At 38.3% G+C, this 9,862-nt stretch overlaps 1 protein-coding gene across 2 annotated transcripts in view; it reads right to left on the reverse strand.

The window, feature by feature from the left end:
- Positions 1-9,626, reverse strand: part of CASP8 (caspase 8) — a 42,751-nt gene extending 33,125 nt beyond the window's left edge. The window contains exons 1-2 of one of the 2 annotated variants that reach the window (XM_036254246.1): positions 8,216-8,283; positions 6,908-7,069 (exon numbers count right to left, since the gene is read on the reverse strand). The gene's annotated coding sequence lies outside the window, so the exon portion shown is untranslated. Of the gene's footprint in view, positions 1-6,907; positions 7,070-8,215; positions 8,284-9,357 lie in introns of those variants that run through there. The other variant, XM_036254247.1, reaches the window with a different exon arrangement.
- Between the last annotated feature and the right edge of the window lie 236 nt (positions 9,627-9,862).

Below are 9,862 nucleotides of genomic sequence, written 5' to 3' on the forward strand. Positions count from 1 at the left end.
TATATACAATGTGCAACAAACAAAAACTGCTGGACAAATAAAGGGACAAACTAGCAAACTCATTCCTTCAATCACACTCTATAGAAACACAACTGTGTGCTCAACAGGGTATGTTCGTGGAGTCTGATCACAGCATGAGGGGTAACCCTGAACATCTAGAAACATCCCATGTGTCCTTCAATAAAGGGATGGCTAAATAAACTAAGGCATAGTCATACAACACAATAGTATGCAGAAGTTAAGAAAATGCATTCTGTCTTCTGAAATAAAAATGTATAGAGATTCAAGATAGGTTCTCTGATGACAGTGGGGAAAAAAATGTTACAATATAACAACAACAAAAAATCATACAGCTACTTTTTAAAAGTACTCAAAGCATTACAATTAGATTTTCAGTGATTACAGACACATATGTAAAAGTGAGGTCTAGAAAGACATATGTACAAATTCATCAAGTTGTTCCTTCTAGAAAATGGAGGAAAAATCGACAACTTGGGGGTGAAGGAATGAGGAAAGAAATTTACCTTTTCCTGCAATGTGCTCAGGAGAAAGTATGCAGATATTATCTGTCGATGAAATTAATGTTAAAATACTAGCTTGAGAGTGTTCTTGTGTTTGAGGAAGTAGAACCAGGGGAGTGGAGGAGGGGCAAGGAAGGAGGTCTTCTGGGAAGCTGAGAGCAGATAATACCTCGCCAGGAGACCAGATCAGGGAGGATGAGAAAATCACATTTGTGTTCTTAAAAGAAAACAAAAAACTAGAAGGACTTAAACTTTAAAAAGAACTTCAAAGAACTCAAAGAACTTACTTTCCCCAAAACAGCAGGGAATTTGCACACGTCTCTCTCAAAGACTAAAAAAATCTTGTAGTCTAAATGTAAGAAGACTGCAAAAGATTTGTGTAGCACATTTGACAAACTCTACCTGACAGGCATTTCCTCTCAGTAGAAAATACACATCCATTCAAACATATACAGAATATTCACAAAAACTGTCCACAAGAAAAATGTTAATAATTTCCAAAAAGCAGAAATAATGCAGTCTGTATTCTCTGGCTATTAGAAGTTAACAATGAAATTCAAAGTTAACATGTTAATTAGTAGTTAACAACAACAACAACAAAAGTTTATCCACATTTAAGGTTGCTTTTAAATACATGGTGTTAGGTGATGTATCACCTAAACCAACAGAAACAAAGGAGAAAATGAACACATGGGACTACATCAAACTCAAAAGCTTCTGCACAGCAAAAGAAACAACCATCAAAATGGAAAGGCAACCCACTGTATGGGAGAACATCATTGCCAATGATACATCAGATAAGGGGTTAATTTCCAAAATATATAGAGTACTCATACAACTCAACAAAAGGAAGACAAAGAACCAATTAAAAAATGGGCAGAGGGCCCTGGCCGGTTTGGCCCAGGGGTTAGAGTGTCGGCCTACAGTCTAGAGAGACCCGGGTTCGGTTCCCGCTGAGGGCACGTACTTTGGCTGCAGTTTGTCCCCGGCCCTGGTTGGGTTGTGTGGGTGGCAACCACTAGATGTGTCCCTTTCACATGGATGTTTCTCCCTCTCTCCCGCTCCATCTGAACAAAAAATGGGGGGAAAAAAATGTCCTCAGGTGAGGATAAAAAAAAAGGGGGCAGAGGAACTAAATAGACATCTCTCCAAACAGGGCATACAAATGGCCAAGAGACATATGAAGAAATGCTCAACATCACTAATCATCAGAGAGATGCAAATTAAAACAACAATGAGGTATCACCTCACACCTGTCAGAATGGCCGCCATCAACAAATCATCAAACAACAAGTGTTGGCGAGGGTGTGGAGAAAAGGGAACTCTAGTACACTGCTGGTGGGAATGCAGACTGGTGCAGCCACTATGGAAAACAATATGGTGCTACCTCAAAAAATTAAAAATTGAACTGCCATTTGACCCAGTGATCCCACTGCTAGGACTATATCCTAAGAATCCTGAAACAGCAATCAGAAAGCATATATGTTCCCCTATGTCCATAGCAGCACTATTTACAATTACTAAGATCTGGAAACAGCCCAAATGTCCATCAGTAGATGAATGGATAAAAAAGCTGTGGTACATATACATAATGGAGTACTATGCAGCTGTAAGAAAGAAAGATCTCTTATCCTTTGAGACAACATGGAGGGACCTAGAAAGTATTCTCCTAAGCAAAACAAGCAAAACAGAGAAAGACAAGTATCATATGATCTCACTTATTTGTGGGATATAATGAACATAACAGCCTGAGGAATGGGGTAGACCCAGAGATGTGGAAGTGGGGTACAGACTGACAATCCCCAGAAGAGGGGGTGGTGGGGCTGAGATAAACCACAGAACTTACATACATATATGCATGAACAATGGACATGGACAACAAAGCTGGAGACATGGCAGGAAGGGAGGAAGAGGTGGAAATCAGTGGGGGGAAAAGGAGAAACATCTGTAACAAAAATAAATTAATTAATTAATTAATAAAAAATAAATAAATACATGGTGTTAGAACAAATGAATAGATTTCTAGAACAAATGGAAATGAATCCTAACTGAACTCCTTACATTAAAATAAACTACAGATGGATCAAAGATTTAATCCTTAAAATTGAAATACTCAGAAAAGAAACATAGGAGAATTTTTTAAAATAATCTTACTGTGGTGAAGAACCTTTCTAGGTATAACAAAAAACCTGAAAGCCATCAAAGAAAGATTGTTAAATGTCTTTAAATAGTAACTAAAATATTCTGAGGGGGGAACCCACAAAATTTGAAAAAATAAATCTTGCACTGGGAAAAATGGACAGTAATATGACATGTAATAGAAAAGGGACTAATGACTAATTTTTTTTTAAAATAGGGCTCCTTTAAGTCAGTTTAAATACAAAGGAGAGAGAAAGAAAGACGATCCATCCATGCATAAATAAAAAAGATCGTAAGAAGACAGTTCAGAGAAAAGTAAGCATCACTGGCTTTATTTATTTATTTTATTAGCAATAGTTTGTTTACATTTGAGAAGAACTCATTCACAATAAAGTTTTGTTTTTTTTTAATCCTCACCCGAGGACATTTTTCCATTTTTTGTTCAGATAGAGTGGGAGGGAGAGAGAGAGAAACATCGATGTGCAAGGGACACATCGAGTGGCTGCCACCCGCACGACCAACCAGGGCCGGGGACAAACTGCAACCGAGGTACGTGCCCTTAGCGGGAACCGAACCCGGGTCTCTCCGGACCGCAGGCCAACGCTCTAACCGCTGAGCCAAACCGGCTAGGGCCACAATAAATTTTTTAAAAGCAAATTGGAATTACAAAAGACCATTCATCAACTACCAAACCGGTAAAATACAAAACCTTGTAATACACATTGTTGTGAAATGGTGGAAATAAAAACGGGTAGGTGGGTAATTTGGCCATATCTGTCAAAATATAAAATGTATATATCCTTTGACCCCACAATTTAACTTCTAGGTGTTTTTTCCTGCAGTAGCTGAAACATCAGTATACTAAAACATATGTACAAGGTTACTTTTGGCAGCACTGCTTGAAATAACAAAGGAGCAGAAACAACTGTTTAATCAATATCAGAAGAGTTAAATAAGCTCTTAGCCATATCCAGTGGTACTCTGTTCAGCTATTTAAAAGAATGGAAAGGGCAGCATGGTTGGATATGTGTGATCTACTTAATGTATTATTAAGTGGTGCATAGATTTGCATATACACAGATCTCTGAACAAAACACACCGACTGCTGTTGCCTCAGCGAAGGGAAATAGAGGCTTGGGGATAAGTGTGAGAAAGGCCTGGGGGTGAACAGGAAAGTGAAACATTCTCCTCCATTTAAAATCTTTACTATGTACATTATAAATGTATATATATCTAAATTAAAACCTCTATTTAAAGACCCATTTTTATTCATATACTGGAATGGATCTGAACTAGGTCCATCCCTATGTGGTACCATTAGGTTCAGTGTCCCTAAAATTTTACATCAGTTCTAACCAGTGTTAAAATCTTATTTTATAGAATAAAATCAACCAAAGAGTCTAATGCAAGCAGAAACATTTTTTTCCCTCTACAATTTTTTTTTCCTGATGATTACAATCTTTATTGTAGTCATTGTAGAAAATATAGAAAAAATAAAAAGAAAAATCAAAATTACCTATACATCATCCAAATATAAACACCTAATAATATTTTACTGTCTTTCCTACAAATTATTTTATGTATATATATGTATATAATTGAACACACTATATTCTTAAGGTATAAGTATATTTTTCCATTGACAATATTGTAAGTACATCTTGATGTCTTAATTTTTTCTTCTACATTATGGATTTTAAAATCTGTAAAACATCTAGTCAAATGAATGGACTATAATTTATGTAGCCAGTCTCTGATTATATTTAGGATGATCTTAAAATGTAAATCTCCATGTACACCTCTGAATATTTTCTTAGAATAATTACCGCAAGTAGTATTACAGAGTCAAAAGGAATAAACCTTTTCAAAGCTTTCATTCAATAGTGTTTTCTGACAATATACATACAGGGGTGGGCAAGAGTAGGTTAATAATAATAATAATAATACAATAATAATATAATAATAAATAAATAATAATACAAGAATTAACTCCGTAATATATATATATATATATATATATATATTTCAATTCATGGCCAGGATGACATGACAGGCTCTTGACTCCTGTCTTCTATAGCCAGCTCATCTTACTCATTTTGCTATCTTTGCAATAACGTGACCATCTTTCTAAGTGATTTTTGCATCACATCAAAATGGCCACTTAGTAGGAAAAATGCTAGTGTGGTTTCTTTCCTGGTCCAGGTTTTCCAGGACACACGGGTATGATGAATATTCTGTCTTTGTTTGGGTGGCCTATTTTTCTAGTCATAGTGCCTGGAAAACAATCTCCTGCACAAGATTTTACACCATTAACACACGGCGCTGCTAAGCACTAGGTTTTAACCACACTGCCCCTGGGACCTGGGTTTATTGGACAAACTTATGAACTAGAAACTTTGTTAGAGGAATATTTTTTAAAACATTCATTGTTGTATTTTTCTGATCCTAAAATAGTAAAAGTAACACTCGTTCCTTAGAGATAGTACAGAGAAGTTTCAAAAGAAAAAAAAATCATTTAGAAACTCGCCATTTGATAGTAATTCTTTGGTTACATTGCTAGTTTTTTTTTCTCAGTTTTATTCACATTTATATACATAATATAAACACACAAATAGATAAGGTGTGCATATGCATATACAAAACAACTACATTTGAATATATATACATTTGATATATAATGCATACGAGGAGGAAGAGAGGGAGGGGGATGGAAACACTTTCAGGAAAATTCCTTTAACTTTTGATTATATAATATTTCTTAAATAATAAGCTCACATGAATTATTTGTATTACATAATATATAAATATATTTAATATTTTATCATAAATCTATGCACGAAAGTATTAATTATAAGTAAGTGTTCAAGATATATATGTTTATAATATAATCCATACAAATGTAAAAATATTTTTTCTTGTCTCATTTACTACAAGTCTCTGACAAAATTGCTTATTGTCCTCATTTTACTATTGTGGAAAATCAGTTTAGAAATAAGCTAGAAGAGATGAGTAAGGCTCAGATCTGAGCATCTCACTCAAAGTTTTCGATGACAGACCCTGCAAGGATTTTGATTTTATTCTAATTGCAGTTGGAAGCCAGTGAAAGAGAACATATAATTATATTTTTAAACATCAAAATTATTATTTTTTTAATTTAAAGACCATAAAAATGATCCCAAAACACAAAAATGGGAATTCTTAACAACTCCAACTACAGCAGAAACAAGGTCAGAACCTTACAAACCAGCCCCTACATGCTGGAGCCTAATTTAGACCTCAGCATCTCATTCCAGAGTCACAACTCCACCACTGCCTTCTATGCCACAATTTAATGACAAATAAATTTCATCCAATCACAAACAATCCTTCTAGCAATATTCTAGCAGCATTGTAGTTCCTTCAGTGATACGGATAACTGGGGAAAATAAATCCAAAACTTGCATTAATCTTCTGAGACAAAAACCTGCATCTCACTAAAAGCTCAACAGTATTTGAAAACAGCTCTCAGGCCAAATCCATAAGCGATAGTGGAGGGCCACTCCAAACTGGGGACTCCCCCAGAACCTGCCAGATGTTCACTCGGCACGCAAACACTGACCACTGCAGGCCCCTGAAACCGGCGCTTTCACACAGCCCAGCAAAGGTGTTTAAACCTCAACAAAACTTATAACCAACCCTGCCATTTTCAAACTAACGAAATTCATAATTGCACCTGTAAATGCTTAACTCCACAAGTACAGTCTTGGATTTTGTTGGCCTGTGCTTGTCATTATATTATTCTTTGTACTGCTCTGTATTTTTTTAGTTTCTCAAAAAATTAAATAACTAAATGATTAGGACTGTGTGCATGCATGTGTGTGCATGTGTGTGTGTTCATGTTAGGGGGTATATATGTGGGTGGGTACATGCTGACAAATGGTTAAGCCGTAGCAGCAAAGCCAGTTGAGATTTACATTTTGGTTTCTATTTTTTGACAAGTTTCACCAGCAAAAGGATAAAACCACTGTACTTGGAACATTCCAGAAAAAAAAAAAAAAAAACAGGAATGTATCAACTTAAGCTAGAGGGGCCTTGAGATCTGCAATCTGTGGGCCTGGAGGCTCTACATTGCCTGCCAGTGGTTTCCCCATCTATTCTCAAATATGGGCCCAAGGCCTATGGGCCTAAGGCCACCGAATCCCACCGTCAGCAGCCTAGGGAACTCTAGAATCAAAGTCCTTCCTCCCCAAAGGTCCAAATAATCTTACCAAAGGTAGTCCTAGAACCCTCACAGCTGCTTCTTCACAGGCCTGGGGCCTTCACGGTTGCTGTTTCCGCTAGTGCAGCTAAGGCAAGAGTGGAAGCCGATGAAGAGCACTTTACTTCCTGTTTTCAACTGCGTGACACCTCCTACAGCTATAGAAAAGAGGCTAGTGGAAACAAGAACCCAGTTTTAGCTCTGGCTATATGACTGTGGATGGATCACCACCAAATGTGACTGGATGGATCCTTGTCAAATGTGACTATGGATGGATCATTACCATATTCTAAAACTAAACAGACTGAATGATAACTAAGATTGCTTTTTTTCATACTTCAGGAATTTGCAGCTTTGTCTGGATTTATTTTAAGACTTTCATGTTTTCATTTAATAAATATTAACTGAGCACTTTTGAGAGATCTTGAGATCTGGAAACTGTGGAGTCCCTCGCTACAGCTCACAGAGGATCTGCTAACTCCCACAGCTAACTCTCATGATTTCCCATTGACACTGAAATACAAGATCACCTCCTTGGGCCCCTAAAGCCACCAGGTCCCACCCTCAGTGGCTTAGAAAACCCTGGAGTCAACCCAGCCAATCTTACCAAAGAGGTAAATTCTGAGGCCCTCATTATGTTTCAAGCCTGAGAGATGTAACAGTGAAGAAAACACACATTAGCCCTGCCTTTTTGCTGTGAGTTGGTTGAAATGTTTCCTGACATTAAAAGTAGAAACAAAAAATCAAACACCTCTCTTCTTTGAAACTGCCTTTTTTCTTTCCCCAAATGCAATATAAGCTTTCAGAGGACGCAGACCCATGTTATACCTAAGAGGATTAAATGAAATGTCTGAAAGCGCCTCTTGCCCTGTAGAGGGCTGGGTAAACGTGCCGTGGTAACATCAATGTCCTTTGCTACCACTTGATTCTGCTCAAAAAGTCTGAGTGAAGACACAGCAACAGAATGAAATCCTACTAGAGGCTGAATTCCAGCTCAGGAGGAGTTCCCTGACTCTTTCTTGATGTCTCCTGAGCATCACCCTAGCATCGACCCACTGTTCTGTGGCTAGTTCCTGTCCTAGGTTTTGACCTTCACAGAGCAGAGACGTCATCTTTCATGTTTGTGTTCCCACTAATATCTAGAATATACAAAGGTTTCCTGCACATCTACAAGAAAAACAATCCCTGTAGACAGATTGGATACAAACATGGAGTCTCTGACAGGGACACTCAAATAGCCAAAGTGTATGAAGTGATGCTCAAACTCGTCAGTAATCTAGGAAATGCAAAATAAGGCAACGAGGTACCCACTTTATACCTATCAGAGTTGCAAAGATTTGCAAGTTAGATCAGGTCAAGAACTGGAGGGCAAGTCCTTATATAGAATTGGGGAAGCTATCCATAATGCAATACTGTGTAGTGGTTAAAAAGTGGAGCCTGGAAAATACACAGAACATAAAATACAGAGTGCTTACTTTTAATAAAAGAAAAAGAAAAAAACAAAATAATAGAAGTAATCCATTTGTAACAATAATAGATAACACTTTTTGGGTACTTAGCCAATCACTGCTGCAAGTGGTTAACACGTATTATCGCCTCACAACCCTCACAGTCACCTCGTGATGTTAGTACTAACCCCATGGACTGATGTGGAAACAGAGGCACAGAGAAAGTACTTACTTGTTCCAGGTAACATAGTTAAAAAATAGTGTACACACAAAACAATAATACATTTTGCAAAGATACAGATCAATTCAGAGATACGCATCAAAATATCTAAAGTGTTTCCCGGCAGGTGTGGCTCAGTGGTTGAGCATCGACCCATGCACCAAGCGGTCACTGGTTCGATTCCCAGTCGGGCCACATGCCCAGGTTGTGGGCCCAATCTCCAGTGGGGGGGCATGCAGGAGGTGGCCAATCGATATTCTCTCTCATCAATGTTTCTATCTCTCTCTCCCTCTCCCTTCCTCCCTCTCTCTAATATCAATAAAGAAAAAAAAAATTTATTAAAAATGATCTAAAGGGTTGTCTTCTGGAGGCCATCGAGTGCAGTAGGAAGTGGGAATCAAGAAAGTACCCAGAACAGGGTAGGGGTAGAAGGGGACTGTAGGCCTTAGAGACCAAGGACCACAGGGTATTGGGATGTGACAGAAGCATTCACCCAGGCCTCTGCCCCAGGACCAATCAGAAAAGAAAACAAAACATAAAGCCTTATGAAATCTCCAAACTGATCCAGCCAGAGCGAGACACTGTGTCTATATCTGAGGCCACTGAGATTCTGAGGAGACTCTGACAAATGTAGCCGAGTAACTGGAGATTTCCAGAGCTAAGGTAGCCAGGCCGGTGGTTGTAGTTCAGAGAGAAAGCCCACTCGGAGATCCTGGCAGGACCAGAGGTGTCCTCGCTCAGCGAGTCCCAGCAACGTGGTGTCCAGAAGCCACTTCTGCACCAGGCACTCACCTGCTCCACCCTGTCCCAGCAACATCACAGTCACCAAGTCTCTCATGCCAAAGCCCCTAAACTGCCTAATTTCATGTGCTCCCAGTCCTCAGGCTTGTTCACACAATCAGAGAAAAATTCTTTGAAAACTGTAGGAAGAAAGGTGGGGATGGAACCGCCTCCAGTAAGTTTTCTTTCACTTTCGATCACTCCACAGGAGCTCACTTCCTATTTCTCTATGCTGTACATTCAGAATGTACTAGCAAATTCAACAGAGCTGAACAACACAAAAAACTGTGAAAACATTTCCTGGCTGCAGAAGGGCAGAATCTGGTGTCCAGCAAAAGAGAAAAAAAATTTATCAACAGAAAGAACTAGAGAATAAACTTGATTCCTAAGAAAGGAGAACAGATGAGTCACCAGACTTGTTTCTTATTTAAAGAAACAGATGCCCAATTTCCTACCATTCAGAACAGGAAGATGACAATAGTCAACATGCAAACTAAAAACAAGGAAGCTGTGCAGG

The sequence above is a fragment of the Molossus molossus genome, unplaced genomic scaffold, assembly GCF_014108415.1.
Source record: "Molossus molossus isolate mMolMol1 unplaced genomic scaffold, mMolMol1.p scaffold_m16_p_11, whole genome shotgun sequence".
NCBI classification, from domain to species: Eukaryota; Metazoa; Chordata; class Mammalia; order Chiroptera; family Molossidae; genus Molossus; species Molossus molossus.